Here is a 21012-nt window from a genome sequence, read left to right on the forward strand (position 1 = left end):
AGCAAACAGTAAACACAGCCTAACTCTGAGAGTCAGATGAGCATAAAACCTTACATTACTGGCCTACCTACCTCAGTTACTTTTACCCAGTATATCATGTCTAGCTTTCAGCCAAAAATTACAAGGCATATTAAAAGGCTAGAAATACAGTCTGGAGAGATAAACCAAGCATCAGAACCAGACTCAGAAATGAAAGAGGAGATATTACAGCTGATATCACAGAAACACAAAGGATCTTAAGAGACTACAATTATGTGCCAACAATTTGGACAACCTAGAAGAAATGAATGAATTCCTAGAAACATACAATGTATTAAGACTGAATAATGATAAAATAGAAAATCTGAACAGACCGATTGCTAGAAGGAAATTAAATCAGTAATCAAAAACCTCCCAACAAACAAAAGTCCAGGAACAGAAGGCTTAACTGTTGAATTCTGCCAAACATTCAAAGATAATTGAATTAATAGCTATCCTTCTCAAACTCTTCCAAAAATTTGAAGAGGAAGGAACTCTCCCAAACTCATTTTATGAGGCCAGCATTACCCTGATATCCAAGTCACATGAGGATGCCATAAGAAAAAAAATACAAGACAATATTCCCTATGAACATAGATGCAAAAGTCCTCAACAAAATAATAGGAAACCAGTCAACAATACATTAAAAAGATCATACACACTATGATCAAGTGAGAATTATTCCAGGAATGCAAGGATGATTCAACATTTGCAAGTCAATCAATGTGATATGCCACATTACCAAAATGAGTGATAAAAACCATATGATCATCTCAATAGATGAAAAGAAAGCATTTGACAAAATTCAACATCCATTTATGATAAAACTCTCAAAAAGTGTGTTACCTCAACTTAATAAAGGCCATATTAGCTGACCAGTTAGCTGAAAAGTCCACAGCTAACTTCATACTCAATGGTGAAAAGCTGGAGGCTTTTCCTCTAAGATCAGGAAAAAGACAAGAATGCCCACTCTTGCTACTTTTATTCAACACAGTATTGGAAGTCCTAGCCACAGTAATTAGGCAAAATAAATAAATAAATAAAAGGCATCCAAATTGGAAAGGAAGAAGCAGCACTATCACTATTTGTACATGATATGATATTATATACAGAAAACCCTGAAGACTCCATCAAAAAACTGTTAGAACTAATAAAGTTGTGGGATACAAAAATCAATACACAAAAATCACTTCTGTTTCTATACGCTAATAATGAACTATCAGAAAGAGAAATTAAGAAAACAATTCCATTTAAAATTGCACTAAAAAGAATAAAATACCTAAAAATAAGTTAAACCAAGGAGGTGGTGACTCACTCAGAAGGCTCAGATGATGGTTAGCATTTTTCAGCAATAAAGTATATTTTCATTTAAAAGAACCCAAGGAAGGCTTCCCTGGTGGCACAGTGGTTGAGAGTCTGCCTGCTGATGCAGGGGATGCAGGTTTGTGCCTCGGTCCGGGAGGATCCCACGTGCTGTGGAGCGGCTGGGCCCGTGAGCCATGGCCGCTGGGCCTGTGCGTCCGGAGCCTGTGCTCTGCAATGGGAGAGGCCGCAACAGTGAGAGGCCCGTGTACCACAAAAAACAAACAAACAAACAAACAAAAAAACCCAAGGAGGTGAAAGACCTGTATATTGAAAACTAAAAGACATTAATGAAAGAAAATGAAGACACAAATAAATGGAAAGATATTCCATGCTCATGGATTGGAAGAATTAATACTGTTAAAACGTCCATACTGACCAAAGAAATATAAGATTCAGTGCAATCCTTATCACAATTTCAATGGCATTTTTTTCACAGAAATAGGACAAGCAACCTGAAAATTTGTATGGAACCATAAAAGACTCCAAATAGCCAAAGCAATGTTGAGAAAGAAGAAAAAAGCTGGAGGCATCATACTCCCTGATTTCAAACTGTATTGCAAAATTATAGTAATTAAAACAGTATGGTATTGCATAACAATGGACACATAGCTCAATGGAACAGAATAGAGAGCCTAGAAATAAACCCACACATATGTGGTCAATTAATTTATGACAATGGAGCCAAGAATATGCAATGGGAAAAGGATAGTCTCTTCAATAAATAGTGTTCATATAATTGAACAATCACATGCAAAAGAATGAAACCAGAGCACTATCTTACATCATACACAAAAATTAACTCAAAATGGATTAAAGACTTGAAAGCTTGAAACCATAAAACTCCTAGAAGAAAACATAGGTAGTAAGCTACTTGACATAAGTCTTGGTGACAATTTTTTGAATCTGACACCAAAAGAAAAGAAACAAAAGCAAAAATAAACAAGTGGGACTACATCAAACTAAAAAGCTGCTACACAGCAAAGGAAACCATCAACAAAATGAAAAGGCAGCCTATTGAATGGGAGAAAATATTTTCAAATCATATATTTGATAAGGGCTAACATCCAAAATATATGAAGAGTCTCTTCTTCCTCTTCCGGGGGCAGTACCTAGAGGCATTCAGGATGGTTCAGTGTTTGACATACCGTCATAGGCTGTCCTTCAATACAGCCTCTGACAAAACCAGACTGTCCCGAACCCCTAGTAATAGAATTGTTTACCTTTATACCAAGAAAGTTGGGAAAGCACCAAAATCTGCATGTGGCGTGTGCCCAGGCTGACTTCGAGGAGTTCGTGCTATGAGACCTAAAGTTCTTATGAGGTTGTCTAAAACGAAAAAACATGTTAGCCGGGCCTATGGTGGTTCCATGTGTGCTAAATGTGTCCGTGACAGGATCAAGCGTGCTTTCCTCATTGAGGAGCAGAAAATCGTTGTGAAAGTGTTGAAAGCACAAGCGCAAGTCAGAAAGCTAAATAAAAAAATGAAGCTTCTTTGAGTAATAAAAAAAAAACAACAAAAACCCCCCCAAAATATATGAAGAACTCATCCAACTCAATGGCAAAATACCCAAACAACCCAATTTAAAAATGGGCAGGACATCTGAATAGACAGTTTTTTCCAAAGACATCCAGATGGCCAACCAGTGCATGAAAAGATGCTCTACATCATTTATCATCAGGGAAATGCAAATCAAAACCACAATGAAATACCACCTCACATTTGTTAGAATGGCTATTATCAAAAAGACAAGAAATAACAGGTGTTGGCGAGGATGTGGAGAAAAGGGAACATTTGTGCACTGTTGATGGGAATATAAATTGGTGCAGCTACTATGGAAAAGAGTCTGGAGGTCCCTCAAGAGATTAAAAATAGAACTACCAATTAATCCAGCAATTCCACTCCTGGGTATTTATCTGAAGAGAAAGAAAACACTAACCCAGATATATATATATATGCACCCCCATGTTCATTGGAGCATTACTGATGATGGCCAAGATGTGGAAACAACCTAAGTGTCCATCAATAGATGAATGGATAAAGAAGATGTGGTATAACATACACAATGGAATATTACTCAGCCATAAAAAAGAATGGAATCTTGTCAGTTGCAACAACATAAATGGACCTTGAGGGCATTATTCTAAGTGATATAAGTCAGACAGAGAAAGCCAAATACCATATGTATGATCTCTCTTATATGCAGAATTTTAAAAGATAGATAGATAAACAAACAAACAAACAAACCAAGCTCATAGATACAGAGAACAGACTGATGGTTGCCATAGGTGAGGGTTGGGGGGTAGGAGAAATGGGTGAACTGTTTTTAAGTTTAAATACATTGAATTAAAAGATAAAAATTTGGCTAAAAAAAAAAACCAACCCACTATAAAAGAATGTCTTTGATGGTAAAGAATTAGTGAGCTTGAAGATGTCAATAGAAACTTTATACATGAAATGCACAGATAAAAAAAAAGAATGAAAAAGATGGAACAGAATGTCCAAAGATTGTGGTACAATTACAAATGAGGTTATATACACGTAATGGGAATACCAGAAGAAGAAAGAGAGGAAGGAACAGAAGAAATATTTGAAGTAATATCAAATAAGAGTTTTCTAAAAGTAATGTCAGACACCAAACTTCAGATCCAGGAAGCTCAGAGAATATCAAGTAGGACAAATACCAAAAAGTTGACCCCTAGGCATATCATATTCAAACTGCAGAAAATCAAAGACAAAGAGACAATCTTTAAAGAAGCTAGAGGTGGGTAAAAGGATAAAAATTACATTGGCTTCTCTTTAGAAAACATTCAAGCAAGAAGAGGGTGCAGTGAAATACTTAAAGTGTTAAAAGAAAAAAACACCAAGCTAGGATTCTGTATCCAGCAAAATTATTCTTCAAAAATGAAGTTGAAATAAAGACTTTCTCAGACAAACAAAAATTGATTGAATTTGTTGCCAGGAGACCTGCCTTATAAGAAATGTTAAAAGAAGTTCTTCAGAAAAGGAAAATGATATAGGTCAGAAACTTGGATCTACATAAAGAAAGGAAGAGCACTAGAGAAGGAATTCATGAAAGTAAAATCAAATCTTTTATTTTACTTATTCTTAATTGATTTAATAGATAATAGTTTACTCAAAATAATAATAGCAAAGATGTGTTCAGTGATTATAGCTTATGGATAAGTAAAACAAAAGACAGCAATGCTATAAGGGATGGGGGGAGGAATTGGGAATACTCTGCTATAAGGTACTTGCACTACCTCTGAAGTGGTATAATGTTATTTGAAAACGAACTTGATTAAGTCATAAATGTGTATTTCAAACTCTAGGGCAACCACTACAAATTTTTAAAAGTATAATTGATATAAGAGAGGAAAGAAAATGGAATCATATAAAACGCTTGATTAAAACCAGAGAAGGCAGAAAGAGTGGAAGACAGAAAAAGAAACAAAGAAATGGACAATGAACAGAAAACAGTTACAAATATAGTAGATATTAATCCAACTATATCAATAATCACTTTAAATGTGAATGGTATAAATACACCAATTAAAAGACAGAAACTGCCAGAGTGGATAAAAAACCAATAACCAACTATATGTTATCTGTAAGAAACACACTTTAAATATAAAGATAAAGGTAGATTAAAAGTAAAGGGATGGTGAAAGATATACCATGCTAACACTAATCAAAAGCAAGCTAATTTCAGACAAAGCTGACTTTAGAGGAAGGAAGATGATCAGGAAGGAAGAGAGGCATTATATAGTGATAGAGGTGTCAATTCTCCAAGACATAAGATCTTTTAATGTGTATGTGGCTAACAAAAGAGTGTCACAAAATTGAGGCAAAATCTGATGAACTCACTATTATAGAGACTTCAACATCCCTCAATCAGTAGTTGAAATATCCAGCAGGCATAAAATCAGTAAGGATATATTGAGCTGAATAAGCACCATCAATCAACTAGATCTAATTGACATTTATAAAATACTTCATCCAACAATAGCAGGATATACAGTCTTTTCAAGTTCACATGGAACATTCACTAAGATAAACATTATGTGTCATAAAACATACCTTAGCAAATTTAAAAGGTATCATACAAACTATATACTCACATTACAGTGGAATTAAAATAGAAATCCATAACAGAAAGTAGCTGGAAAATCATATATATTACAACAGGAAAAAGATCTAAATAATTTTGGAAAATATTTAATCTAAGCTTCCACTTCAGGAAACTAGAAAAAGAAGAGAAAATTAAATTCACAGTAAGCCCAAGAGAAAAAACAATTAGAATCAGAGCAAATATAAATGAAATTGAAAACAGGAAAGCAATAGAAAAAAAAAATCAATGAAACAAAAAACTGGTTCTTTGAAAAGATGAATAAAATTGATAGCTAACCAAGAAAGGGAGTGAGAAGACACAAATTACTAATATCAGATATGAAAGAAGGGCCATTACTACTGATCTCATGTACATTAAAAGGATAATAAAATAATATTATGAACAAAACAAATCTGCCCACAAATTTGATAACTTAGATGAAATTGGCTAATTATTTGAAAGATACAATCTATCAAAACTCATATAAGAAGAAATATATAATCTGTATATATAATATGTAAAGGATAACTTGTTTATATATTAAAGAAATTGACTATATAATCTGAATAGGCCTATATATATTACAGAAATTGAATCAACAGTTAATAACCTTCTAAAACAGAAAGTACCAGGCCCAGATGGTTTCACTGGTGAATTTTACCAAACATTTAGGGAAGAAATTATACCAATTCTCTACAACCTCTTGCAGAAAACAGAAGCAGATGGAACACTTCCTAACTCACTCCATGAAGCTAGCAGTATACTAATGTCAAAGCCAAAGACATTATAAGAAGGGAAAACTATAGACCAACATCTCATTGAAAATAGTTGCAAAAACCCTCAACAACATATTAGCAAGTCAAATTCAACAACGTTAAAAGAATTATACACCACGACCAAGTGGAATTTATTCCTGGTGCACAAGGCTGATTCAATATTCAAAAATAAATTAACTTAATCCATCATACAGCAACAGGCTTAAGAAGAAAAATCATATGATTGTATCAATAGATACAGAAAAATCATTTGACAGAATCCAAGATCCATTCATGATAATAGCTCTCATCAAATTAGGAATAGAGGGGAAATTCATCAATTCAATAAAAAAACTACAAAAAAATCTATAGTTAATATCATACTTATGCTGAGAAACTAGATGACTTCGCCCTAAGACTGAGAACAAGGCAAGGATGTCCCCTCTCACCACTGTAATTCAACGTCACACTGGAGCTCCTAGCTAATGCAATAAGGTAAGACAAGAAAAGAAAAGGCATACAGATTGGGAAGAAAGAAATAAAACTGTCTTTGTTTGCAGATGACATGATTTTCTATGTAAAAAATCCCAGAGCATTGATCAAAAAGCTCCTGGAACTAATAAGCAAATATAATAAGGCTGTGAGATACAAGCCCAATATACAAAAGTCAATTATTTTCCTATATTAACAATGAACAGCTGGAATTTGAAATTAAAAAAACACACTTTAGCACCAAAAAAAGGAGAAATACTTATGCATAAATCAAACAGAATATGTACAAGATCTATATGAGGAAAACTATAAAACTCTGATGAAAGAAATAAAAGCCTAAATAAATGGAATGATATTGTGTTCATGGATAGGAAGACTCAGTATTGTTAAGATGTCATTTCTTTTTAACTTGATCTATAGACTCAATGTAACACCAAGTAAAACTCCCAGCAAGTTATTTTGTGGATACAAAAACCTCTGATTCTATATTTTATACGGAAAGGAAAAAGACTCACAATATTCAATACAATATTGAAGAATAAGAACAAAGTTGGAGGGCTAAAATTATCCGAGTCAAAATTTAGCATAAAGCTATGGTAACCAAGATAGTGTGGTATTGGTGGAATAATAGACATATAGATTAATGGACCAGAATAGGGAGCCCAGAAATAGACCCAAACAAATATAGTCAACTGATATTTGACAAAGGAGCAAAGGCAACCCAATGGAGAAAGAATAGTTTTTTCGACAAATGGTGCTGGAACAAGTGGACATGCCCATGCAAAAAAGAATCTAGACACTGTCCTTATAAATTTCACAAAAATAAACTCAAAATGGATCACAGAACTAAATGTAAAACAGAAAACTCTAAAATTCCTAGAAGTCCCCTGGGCTCCCAGCATCTGGGCAGATGGACCCCGGCTCTTCACAATCAGCCTCCGGCCAGGGCTAGCCCTGTGCTCTGGTCCCTTGCTCCGCAGCCACCCAGCTCCTGGGGCCACTGCACTGGCCTGCACGCCTCCGTTGGCAACAGACCCATGGAGGAAAGAGGGGAACTCAGCCTGACCGGCGCCAAACACAACACTGGAGTGTGGCTGGTGAAGGTTCCTAAATATTTGTCACAGCAATGGGCTAGATGTCCTGGAAGAGGTGAAGTTGGGAAACTGTGGATTGCCAAAAATCAAGGAAGGATGGAGGTGTCATTTACTTTGAATGAGGCTCTTGCAAATATTCATGATATTGGCGGAAAATCAGCTTCAGGCAGTGCTCCTAGAGTACATATATTTGTCTTGCAAAGTGTTGGGGGACAGGCATTTACAGTGTCTACTAAGAGCTCATCGGATAAGCTTTCACTGGAAGGAATAGTGGTACAAAGAGCTGAATGCTGACCCACTGCCAGTGAAAAGTACATGAGATTAAAGAGATTACAAACAGAAGAATCTTCCAAACCTGTAAGGCTATTACAGCAACTGAACAAAGTTGTGACAACCAATTACAAACCTGTTGCTAATCATCAATACAATATTGAATATGAAAGGAAAAAGAAAGAAGATGGAAAATGAGCTCAAGCTGATAACACATTTTAGACATGCTGTTTTCAGCTTTTGAGAAACATCAATATTATAATCTTAAGGACTTGGTGGACATCACAAAACAGCCTGTGTCGTACCTGAAGGAAATCTTAAAAGCAATTCGTATTCAAAATGTAAAAGGGCTCCACAAAAACATGGGAGCTGAATCCATAGTACAGACATTATCAAGGAGGAGAAAAGAATGATTAAGAACATTCAAAGCCTGCCTGCAAACAGAACAACTAAAGTGTGATGAGCTAAGCAAATGGCCTTGATACGTGAATCCTTGAGCACCATCTGTTACAGGGGGAAAATGACAGGTACTTTAATTTCTCTAGGTAAATTTTTAAAACAATAATTCTTTTTCTTTTTAACAGTTGAAATGAAATTTTATTATTATTTTTTACATTTAATTTTATTTATTTTTTTATACAGCAGGTTCTTATTAGTCATCCATTTTATACACCTCAGTGTATACACGTCAAACCCAATCTCCCAATTCATCAACTGCCACCCTCGCCCCCTGCTGCTTTCCCCCCTTGGTGTCCATATGTTTTTTCTCTACTACTGTGTCTCAATTTCTGCTCTGCAAACCGGTTCATCTGTACCATTTTCTAGGTTCCACATATATGTGTTAATATACGATATTTGTTTTTCCCTTTCTGGCTTACTTCACTCTGTATGAGTCTCTAGATGCATTCATGTATCTACAAATGACCCAATTTCGTTCCTTTTTATGGCTGAGTAATATTCCATTGTATATATGTACCACATCTTCTTTATCCATTCGTCTGTCGATGGGCATTTAGGTTTCTTCCATGACCTGGCTATTGTAAATAGTGCTGCAATGAACATTGGGGTGCATGTGTCTTTTTGAATTATGGTTTGCTCTGGGTATATGCCCAGTAGTGGGATTGCTGGGGTGTATGGTAGTTCTATTTTTAGTTTTTTAAGGAACCTCCATACTGTTCTCCATAGCGGCTGTATCAATTTACATTCCCACCAACAGTGCAAGAGGGTTCCCTTTTCTCCACACCCTCCCCAGCATTTGTTGTTTGTAGATTTTCTGATGATGCCCATTCTAACTGGTGTGAGGTGATACCTCACTGTACTTTTCATTTGCATTTCTCTAATAATTAGTGATGTTGAGCAGCTTTTCATGTGCTTCTTGGCCATCTGTATGTCTTATTTGGAGAAATGTGTATTTAGGCCTTCTGCCCATTTTTGGATTGGGTTGTTTGTTTTTTAAAAATTCAGTTGCATGAGCTGTTTATATATTCTGGAGATTAATCCTTTGTCCAATGATTCGTTTGTAAATATTTTCTCCCATTCTGAGGGTTGTCTTTTCATCGTGTTTATGGTTTCCTTTGCTGTGAAAAGCTTTTAAGTTTCATTAGCTCCCATTTGTTTATTTTTGCTTTTATTTCCATTACTCTAGGAGGTGGATCAAAAAATATCTTGCTGTGATGTATGTCAAACAGTGTTCTTCCTAAGTTTTCCTCTAAGAGTATTATAGTGCCCGGACTTACATTTAAGTCTCTAATCCGTTTTGACTTTATTTTTGTGTATGATGTTAGGGAGTGTTCTAATTTCATTCTTTTACATGTAGCTGTCCAGTTTTCCCAGCACCACTTATTGAAGAGACTGTCTTTTCTCCATTGTATATCCTTGCCTCCTTTGTCATAGATTAGTTGACCATAGGTGCATGGGTTTATCTCTGGGCTTTCTATTCTGTTCCATTGATCTATATTTCTGTATTTGTGCCAGTACCATATCATCTTGATTACTGTAGCTTTGTAGTATAGTCTGAAGCCAGGGAGTCTGATTCCTCCAGCTCTGTTTTTTTCCCTCAAGACTGCTTTAGCTGTTTGGGGTCTTTTGTGTCTCCATACAAATTTTAAGATTTTTTGTTCTAGTTCTGTAAAAAATGCCAGTGGTAATTTGATAGGGATTGCATTGAATCTGTAGATTGCTTTGGGTAGTAGAGTCATTTTCACAATATTGATTCTTTCAATACAGGAACATGGTATATCGCTCCATCTGTTTGTATCATCTTTCATTTCTTTCATCAGTGTCTTATAGTTTTCTGCATACAGGTCTTTTGTCTCCCTAGATAGGTTTATTCCTAGGTATTTTATTTTTTTTATTGCAATGGTAAATGGGAGTGTTTCCTTAATTTCTCTTTCAGAGTTTTCATCAGTAGTGTATAGGAATGCAAGAGAATTCTGTGCATTAATTTTGTATCATGCAAGTTGATCAAGTTCATTGATTACCTCTACTAGTTTTCTGGTGGCATCTTTAGGATTCTCCATGTATAGTATCATGTCATCTGCAAACAGTGACAGTTTTACTTCTTCTTTTCCAATTTGTATTCCTTTTCTTTCTTTTTCTTCTCTGATTGCCGTGGCTAGGACTTCCAAAACTATGTTGAATAATAGTGGTGAGAGTGGATGTCCTTGTCTTGTTTCTGATCTTAGAGGAAATGCTTTCAGTTTTTCACCATTGAGAATGATGTTTGCTGTGGGTTTGTCATATATGGCCTTTATTATGTTGAGGTAGGTTCCCTCTATGCCCGTTTTCTGGAGAGTTTTTATCATAAATTAGTGTTGAATTTTGTCAAAAGCTTTTTCTGCATCTATTGACATGATCATATGGTTTTTCTTCTTCAGTTTGTTAATATGGTGTATCACATTGATTGATTTGCATATATTGAAGAATCCTTGCATCTCTGGGATAAATCCCACTTGATCATGGTGTATGATCCTTTTAATGTGTTGTTGGTTTCTGTTTGCTAGTATTTTGTTGAGGATTTTTGCATCTATATTCATCAGTGATATTGGTGTATAATTTTCTTTTTTTGGTAGTATCTTTGTCTGGTTTTGGTATCAGGGTGATGGTGGTCTCACAGAATAAGTTCAGGAGTTTTCCTTCCTTTGCAATTTTTTGGAAGAGCTTGAGAAGGATGGGTGTTAGCTCTTCTCTAAATTTTTTTAAATAGATTTATTTATTTTTATTTATTTATTTTTGGCTGCATTGGGTCTTCATTTCTGCTCGCAGGCTTTCTCTAGTTGAGGCAAGCGGGAGCTGCTCTTCACTGCGGTGCGCGGGCTTCTCACTGTGGTGGCTTCTCTTTTTGCGGAGCACAGGCTCTAGGTGCGTGGGCTTCAGTAGTTGTGGCACACCGGCTCAGTGGTTGTGGTGCATGGCCTTAGTTGCTCCGCGGCATGTGGGATCTTCCTGAACCAGGGCTCGAACTCTTGTCCCCTTCTTTAGCAGGTGGATTCTTAACCACTGCATCACCGGGCAAGTCCCAAAGATTGCATCTCTTCTCTAAATGTTTGATAGAATTCACCTGTGAAGCCATCTTATCTTGGACTTTTGTTTGTTGGAAATTTTTTTTTTTTTCAGTACACGGGCCTCTCACTGTTGTGGCCTCTCCCATTGTGGAGCACAGGCTCCGGACGTGCAAGCTCAGCATCCATAGCTCATGGGCCCAGCCACTCCACGGCATGTGGGATCCTCCCAGACTGGGGCACAAACCCGTGTCCCCTGCATTGGCAGGACTCTCAACCACTGCGCCACCAGGGAAGACCCTGGTGGAAGATTTTTAATCACAGTTTCAATTTCATTACTTGTGATTGTTCTGTTTATATTTTGTTTCTTCCTGGTTCAGTCTTGGAAGGTTATACCTTTCTAAGAATTTGTCCATTTCTTCCAGGTTATCCATTTTTTTGGCATAGAGTTGCTTGTAGTAGTCTCTTAGGATGCTTTGTATTTCTGCGGTGTCTGTTTTAACTTGTCCTTTTTCATTTCTAATTTTATTAAAAAAGTAATTCTTGTAAAGTTGTTTAAGTGATTTCTGAGGAAAATGAACACATTTATTTATAGACTTAACTTGTATTAAACCAGATTATTCATGATGGGCTTAGGGGTTGGGGGTTGAAGAAGGTTTTTCTTTTTTTTTTTTTTTTTTTTTTTTTTTGCGGTAGGCGGGCCTCTCACTGTTGTGGCCTCTCCCTTTGCAGAGCACAGGCTCCGGATGCGCAGGCTCAGCAGCCATGGCTCACGGGCCTAGCCGCTCTGCGGCATGTGGGATCTTCCCAGACCGGGGCACGAACCTGTGTCCCCTGCATCGGCAGGCGGACTCTCAACCACTGCGCCACCAGGGAAGCCCTTCTTTTTAAATATTAACGTTTAAAATGTAAAATTAGGAAATGGTGCTTCCCTGGTGGCGCAGTGGTTGAGAGTCTGTCTGCCGATGCAGGGCTCACGGGTTCATGCCCCGGTCCAGGAAGACCCCACATGCCATGGAGTGGCTGGGCCCGTGAGCCATGGCCGCTGAGCCTGCATGTCCGGAGCCTGTGCTCCGCAACGGGAGAGGCAACAACAGTGAGAGGCCCGAGTACTGCAAAAAAAAAAAAAAAAAAAAAAAAAAAAAAATTTAGGAAATGTTTTCTAAATAAGGACTCTCCATCCTTTTTCTCTTTGAGGAGTTGAGGTAATACAGATTCAAAGTGAATAGCATAGCAGGAAAAAAGTAGTCAACTACAGAAACTCTTAAAAGGAATTAAAAAGCCAAAGTTCCTTATCCTGAAACAAAACAAAGCAAAACCAAACAAAAAACCTCCTAGAAAATAACATATGAAAAACATCTACCTGACCTTGGGTTTGGCAGTGGATTTTCAGGTAGAGCTCCCAAAGCACAATCCATGAAAGAAAAAAATTGTTAAACCTGGACTTCAGTAAAATTAAACACTTCTGCTATGAGAAAGACACTGTTAAGTTAATCAAAACACAAGCCACAGACTGGGAGAGATTATTTGCAAAACACGTATCTGGTAAAGGACTGGTATCCAGTATATAAAAAGAACACTTAAAACTCAACAATCAGAAAACAAATAATCCAATTAAGAAATGGGCAAAAGATTGAAACAGATGCCTCACCAAAGAAGATACATAGATTACAAATAAGCATATGATGCTCAACATCATATGTCATTAGGGAATTGCAAATTAAGCATGAGCTAGCACTACACACCTACTAGAACTGCTAAAATCCGAAATACTGGCAATACTAACTGCTGGCAAGGATGCAGGGCAACAGGAACTCTCATTCATTGCGGGTGGGAATGCAAAATAGTATAGGCACATTGAAAGAAAGTTTGGCAGTTTCTTACAAAGCTAAAAATAGTCTTACCAATACAACCCAGTAACCACACTCCTAGGTTTGCCCAAATTTGTTGAAAACTTATATTCAAACAAAAACCTGCACATGAATGTTTATAGCAGCTTTATTCATGATTGCCAAAAATGGGAAGCAATTAAAATATCATTCAATAGGTGAATGGATAAACAAACTGTGGTCCATCATACAATGGAATATTATTCAGCAATCAAAAGAAATAAGCTATCAAACCACAAAAAGACATGGAGGAACTTTAAGTGCATATTGCTAAGTGAAAGAGGCCAGTCTGAAAAGGCTACATACTGCATGATTCCAACTGTGTGACATTCTGGAAAAGGCAAAACTGTGGAGACAGTAAAAAGATAAGTGGTTGCAAAGGATTGGGGGAGAGAGAGTATATGGGGACTATTTCTGCTCAATTTTCCTATAAACCTAAAACTGCTCTAAAACATATTCTATTAACTATGAAAATAAATTTATAAAACATCCACTAGTTTAAAAGCAACACTGAACTGCATATAGTTCAACATAGACCTCTAAGCCCTGGCTCTGTATCCACTATGCCCCCCCCTTCCATACACCTCTTGCCTCTGTACCTTCCTTCATGCCATACCCTCTGCCTGAAGTGCCCTCCTTCAGTCCATCTTTTTCTCAGTGCCTACTCATTCTTTTTTTTTTTTTTTTTTTTTTGGTACACGGGCCTCTCACTGTTGTGGCCTCTCCCATTGCGGAGCACAGGCTCCGGACATGCAGGCCCAGCGGCCATGGCTCACGGGCCCAGCCGCTCTGCAGCATGTGGGATCCTCCCGGACCAGGGCATGAACCCATGTCCCCTGCATCGGCAGGTGGACTTTCAACCACTGCGCCACCAGGGAAGTCCCCCTACTCATTCTTTAAGACTCAGCTCAGGCCACAATTCCTTTGTGTTCCCCTAATAAACTATTGCACCTATCAAATTATAATTTTCTGATTATGTGATTGTTCAATTTACTAAATTTTTAACTCTTTGAGGGCAAGGGCTATGCCTTATTCATCTCTGTATCTCCAGCACCTAAAGCATATCTTTTATAGTAAGTGCTCAGTACAATGTTTGTTGAATGAATAAATGAACGACTGAAGGAAGTGGACAAAGATTCTTCTGACTCCAAGTTCACTGTGCTTTCTACTGAATCATAGTCATGCTAAGAATACCAATAACAGCATCAAAAATTGCCAGTCAATTTACAGAGTTGTTTTGCAGATTAAATAAGTGAAAGTGATGTGCTCATAGTAGGTACTCAATAAAAGTTAATTTAATTTCATTTGTTCTTTGGTTATATAGGTAGTAGGCTCCTCACTTTCATGCTTCCCTCCCTTTATATAGAGAGCTACACCAGAAGACTGGAGATGGCCAAGATTTCTTCAGTCATAAGCAATAAGGAGGAGAGTAAGGATAATGGCTGGCAGATGAGGATTGGAAATTTTTATTAAGAAAAAAAAAAAAGAAAAACAACCTTCAACATACTCTGTATCTTCAAATCTTATAACCTTAAGAGTTTACTTCATGTTCTATCTCACACCATAAGAATTGTAAACAGAGAGAATGCACAAATACATGTGGCAAGTTCAATACAGAAGAAGATGGAAGCCATTAGATTCAAAGAAGAGTGAGAATTTTGAATGAGCAACACATGGAATGCCCATGTTCAGAGCCCAGATTACAGTTCCAACATCTGCTCTAAGCATGACAAAAAGGCAAGAAAAGGTAGGGCTGTGCAAGTTGATTCCCACCCCAACCCATCACATCCCAATCTCTAAAGTATTTCCGATGTGAGAAGGCCTCCATTCTTCATTCAAGGATTTCCTCTCTAGCCTTTGCAGCAGAGGCTCATGCTTGAGGCCTCAGGCTCCACAAAGCAATTGACTCCATGAGTTAAGTTATGATCAGCTGTGAAACTTTTCTGGCTCAGTTCTGGTTTGGTTTGGGAAAGACTCAAAAATATTGTCAAGAATATCAAAATATTACTGTGGTTCAGGCAACACTAAAACAGTCACACTAACTGCTGACATTTTAGATGCCTAATGGTCTCTCAAAGTTCCACGAAGTATAGATTCCTTCATGTCACCAGAGATGTTCCCAAAGTGACAAACGTATGTTTTTGGTAAAGAAATATTTTGTGACATCAAGTCTTTGGTCACTTTCGTGGTTAGGATGAAAACGCCAGGCCTAAGAGCAGCAGTCTGTGAGGAGGATTGTATAGATGAATGGAATGGATTGTGTCATCTAGTGCAGTGTTTTTACACTACGTTCCAGACAGTACCAGGGTCCTGTGTGATATTAACAGATGTCCTCAGGAAAAGGATGCTTTGATCAAAAAGAGTTTGGGAAAAAATAGGGTTAAGGAAAAATAAACAGATTTCTTCATTGAAGACTTCTCAAATCTTTTAATACACAAACAAGAAATGTGACTCTCCAGAGTGGAATATGAAATGCAGCATTTCCCAAACCTATTTGGCCAGAGAACATTTTTCGAAAAAGACCTATCTATCTCTTGTTGAATTAATGTTCTGGATTATACTATTTGGTAAATACTAAGATTGTGGAAAGAGCTTGAGCTTTGCTATTCTTTCAGAACTGGGCTGGAATTCTAGTTCTAACATTCAATACCTGTGTGATCTTGGGCAAGTTACTTCACTCCTTTGAATTTTTTCATTTATGAAAATTGGGACAATTATATCCACCTCAAAAGAAATGTCAGGAGGATTAAGTGAGATAATGCACAGTACTTAGCACAATGCCTGGAACGTATAGGTACTCAAGAAATAGCAGCTATAATCATCACATTCATTTCTCATCACCATTATTATCAATCCACATCTGTGCCTGACAGGCCTGCCAAACAGCTTCAAAATAGGTCGGGCCTGAGGACACAAATGGCTGTATTTCTGACTGCTTTGGGAACTGAGTGTAAGAAGAGAACTGGACTAGTTGCTCCATGACTTATTTGCTGTCTGACATTGGGCAAAGCACTTCACCTGTCTGCCATTTCTCTCTCCTTCTGCCAAATATAGGTATGGACTAGGTGACCTCTTACTCTAAAATCCTGTGAACCTCAGCTCTAAAATGCTGTATAAGAGATTTATAAATTTATTGTTGAAGAAATCTGTGATACAGGTTAAATCCAATTATCAAGTATGGTCCTGTATAACAAAGCTATTTTTATGATCCAGCAGATGGCTGGCAGAAATAGTGCTTTGCCAATCTGGTTACAATGAACTCTGTATAGTGAATAATTCTAACAATTGCTTTCTCTGATCCTTGACCCCAGAATCGTCACGCTCTAACATTGCTCTAATCAACTAAAGAACTTGATTATGTGTTGTTTTCTTTGTAGACACAGAGAGGGGAGCTGAGTTAAGCTAAGCTATAGAATTTCTAGCTGAGACGTTTATGTCCAATTTCACTATTTTAGAGCCGAGGAAACAGGACAGGAGAGGTTAAGTAACTTGTCAGGGCTCACACAGCCAGTAAGTAGCAGAGCTTTGAATGGGTGTTTGGACTAAATGATTCATCATCTAAGAACTTAGACATATCACTGCAAACTCTCATTCAGACCATATATAAAAATGTTAAATGAAACCAGAAATGGCTATTAGAGAAACTCTACTGTTTATGCTTCCCAACCAAGTAAGATGTGTGTTTGTCATTACCCTTTATCCCTGCATTCAAGCCCTCTTCATAGGATGGTCCCTCTAATTGCATGGTGCATGGTGACACAACTTAAAGCATGATAACCTTTGCTGCAGAGTTTCAATTAAAGGTTTTTTTAATGTCTAAATACATTACACCCTTAGTTACCTTTAGATACATGCACAGTTCCTTCCACAAAGGCCTCTATTAGTCAAGTATGTCTTTTTCATTTTGAAACCACGTGGCTTAAAAAAAAATTTTAAACTAGGTTAACACAGAAATCTTACTAATAGCAAAGGTTAGCCTTCAGGCTCTTGCTTTTCTCTACTTATATACTCTCTCATGAGTATATTTATTTCCAGGGCTTCAACACCTATGGAGAATCATACTTCCTAAATCACAGCCCATGTCTCCAACTACCATTGTGACATTGCCTCTTGAACACATTCCTGTTTCTTGGAACTCACATGCTTCAGATTGAACTCATATTCTAAGTTAGTGGTTCTCAAATCTGGCTGTACATTGAAATCACCTGGGAAACTTCAAAAACTCTTAATGCCTGGACCCCACCCCTAGAGATTCTGATGCAACTGGTTTGGAGCTGGACATGGACATGAGAATTTTTAAAAGCACCTGGGGGTGATTCTCATGTGTGGCCAAGCTTGAGAACCAGTGCTCTAGGTAAAGCCTTGAGTGCCACTTCCTTCATTTCTGTTAATGGTAGCACGATTCTCCTCTTCACTTGGGCTTGAAATCTGGGGCATTCAACCTTCAGCTCTGGGGATAAATGAGATAGAAACAAAATCAAATTTTTGAAAGTGTGAGGTGCTAAGAAAATGCAAGAAATTGTTGTATGCAGTATGCACATGAATCATATGGATTGCTTTAGCAGTTGAGATGTGTTAACTCATTAAACATGTTAAAGGTTACACTGACAATTTATCATCCTAACCTTATTGTTGGGCAAAGCAGAGGAATGAGAGAGAATCTGATCTGGTGGCATGACATAAATCATCAGAGCTACCCTATCCTCCTGTGGGCAGGTCAACCTCATCAATGGGCCCAGATGGCGGTGACATGTGCTATCCCCAGAAGTAATTTTGTCAGCCTTGCTAAGGGTGGGCGGGTGGTCCTCTGGTTCCCTTTCACTGGGGAGGAGTGCAGCCATGACAGCTGACCAGCCAAACCACACATAGCAGTTACATTGAGAACCCCACATATGCAACATGGCTCTTGACTGGGTCCCAGAATAGTCCGAGGTGGCTAGATGTTGTCCTGCTGTGCATATAATGTCCCTTTAATCAGAGACAAGGCTCAACCTGAGTCACATTGGATTCTTCTTATAACAGGACAAACTGGGAACTTCCAATGCTCAGTTTGTGTGCACTCTCCGGTCATTTACATTAGTACCTGCCCTAGGATGGAAGTGCTGCTCAATACTTTAATTTAGGAAGAGCCAATTCAATTTTATTTTTTTCCCAAAAAGGGTATACCTATCTGGCTTCACCTGAGGTTATCCTTCAACATGGAAAATGTGAGCTTGCTTTTCTATTTTCAGTATTGCCACCCCAATTGTGCATGCCATGTTCTACACATTGTATTCTGCAGAACTTTATTCCAGGAAATATATTTTCCTTTGCAGGGATATTGGATACATTATTGTAAGCCACAGAATTGCATTCAAGCCCCAGCTCCACCACTTACTAGTGCTGTAATGACACAGAAAATTGCTTCATCTCTCTGAGGGCACCCTCATTTGTAAAATGGGGATATACTACTTACCTTAGAGAGTTTTAAGGATTATAAAAGATAACATAAATAACATGTAAAAGACATTCTTTAGGCACACAATAAATATAAGTTCGTTGCAAAATTTCATAAGCATATAAATTTAATTCATCCCAAACCAAGCAAACAGAAAGCTCAAATAACCAAGACTTTAATCTAAAAAAATTAGTGTTCAGAGGGAAAATCCTAAGGCACAGCAACATTCTGAAATGGTCTTGAAGGGTTCAGCTTCCTGTAGAAAGTTCTTTTCTTTTCAGTTAATTCTTTCAATTATATTCAACTCATAAATGTTGTTTGAATGCAAGATGTTTAACACTATATTTGTACTACATGAAACAGACAATATAAGACCTGGCCACCTTGGTGATCTCTCTTATTTGTCTTATCTTTTCGATCAACTATCTTGGGTTTTCTAGCTATAGAATCATATCTGTAAAAATAATGATAGTTTGTATAATTGCTCAATAGTTAACACTTCTTATTTCAGTTTCTTGCCTCATTGTATTGGCTACCACTTCAAGAATAATATTGAAGGGAATTCTCTGGCGGTCCAGTGGTTAGGATTCCATGCTTCTACTGCAGGAGGCCTGGGTTCAATCCCTAGTTGGGGAACTAAGATCCCAAAGCTGTGTGGTGTGGCCAAATACATAAATAAATTAATTAAAAAAAAGAATAATGTTGAACATCAGCAGCTATAATGAGCATCTTTGATTTGATTTGACTTTGGCAGGAAAGTGTCTAATATATTTACCAGTAAGTACTATGCTATTTCTTATAAAGCACAAGAAATTCTTTATTGTATTAAACAATACCCTTCTATTTTATTTTATTCCTAGTTTACTAAGGATTATCAGAAAATGGTGTTAAATTTTTATCAAATCTATCTGAACTGATCATATAACATATCCTTTGAGCCAATGATGTAACGTGATATTAAGAGATTTCCTATTATAGAAGCATCTTTGCTTTCCTAAGACAAATGCTACTTGGTCATGACATGTTATACTTTAAATATTTTGCAGGGTTTGATTTGGTAGTAGTTTATTTAGGATTTTTTATGTGAGACATCTTTAGCTTTCTTTTTGGTGCTGCTTTTTGGAAGGGTTTGTTATCAAGGTTATACCAATTTCATTAACTGTATTGAGAAGTATTCCTTCTCTTTGCTTACTTTGCAGGTTTATAGAGCAAGGGAAGTATCAGTTCTATAATATCCTGATTTGGGCCTAACTCCTTTTTTTTCCTAGGATGTCACTGGGTGGTTTTTCTCCGTGGTGGAAAAAAATGTACAATAGCTTTCATTTAAAACATTTACAGTTACTCCTGGTTTGTAGCGCTTCCTGGAGGGACAACTGATATGTAGTCTCAGTTTTCCTGTAACAGTTTACCCCACCACACTAACTTAGGAAAAAGTCCATTGATCTCTTCTTACCTGTTTTCTGTGTATTTTCATTTCAGGTACCAATGTCATTGCCTCTAGAGGGAAGGATGAGAGATATGTGGAAGGAGGAAGGAGATGGATGGGCTCAAGGAGCATGAGAAATGAAGTCTGGGAGGTTTTCTCTGGGAAGGTTTGCTTTATGGTAGAGATGAGCTTAAATTGATCTTTGGAGGAGGGCTAGTTGCCAGCCAAGATGACTAATGGAGCAGTTGGTGAAATAAATATAATTTCAGTATGTATCACCATCAATTCATATTTAGAGAATTATTGGCACGCCTTCACTTTTTAACACACAACTCTAACTGAAACACACTTCTATTTTTTTTAAAGGATTCTATTTTTATTTTTTTAAAAAAACATCTTTATTGGAGTATAATTGCTTTACAATGGTGTGCTACTTTCTGCTTTATAACAAAGTGAATCATTTATACATATACATATGTCCCCATATCTCTCATGTCTTGCAGCTCCCTCCCTCCCACACTCCCTATCCCACCCCTCTAGGTGGTCACAAACCACCGAGCTGATCTCCCTGTGCTATGCGGCTGCTTCCCACTAGCTATCTGTCTTACATTTGGTAGTGTATATATGTCCATGCCATTCTCTCACTTTGTCCCAGCT

General features: G+C 37.3%; 1 protein-coding gene and 2 pseudogenes across 4 annotated transcripts in view; 2 read left to right on the forward strand and 1 right to left on the reverse strand.

The window, feature by feature from the left end:
• The window catches only part of EDA (ectodysplasin A), a 416854-nt gene that overhangs the window by 19575 nt on the left and 376267 nt on the right, over positions 1–21012 (reverse strand). The window lies entirely within an intron of this gene.
• Positions 2496–3075, forward strand: LOC308608644 (large ribosomal subunit protein eL34-like; annotated as a pseudogene). Its single transcript has one exon. The product of its transcript is annotated as a large ribosomal subunit protein eL34-like (transcript).
• LOC308608643 (general transcription factor IIF subunit 2-like) lies at positions 7777–8520 on the forward strand (annotated as a pseudogene). The gene has a single exon. The product of its transcript is annotated as a general transcription factor IIF subunit 2-like (transcript).

Source organism: Mesoplodon bidens (genome assembly GCF_964165515.1).
Source record: "Mesoplodon bidens genome assembly, chromosome: X".
NCBI lineage: Eukaryota > Metazoa > Chordata > Mammalia > Artiodactyla > Ziphiidae > Mesoplodon > Mesoplodon bidens.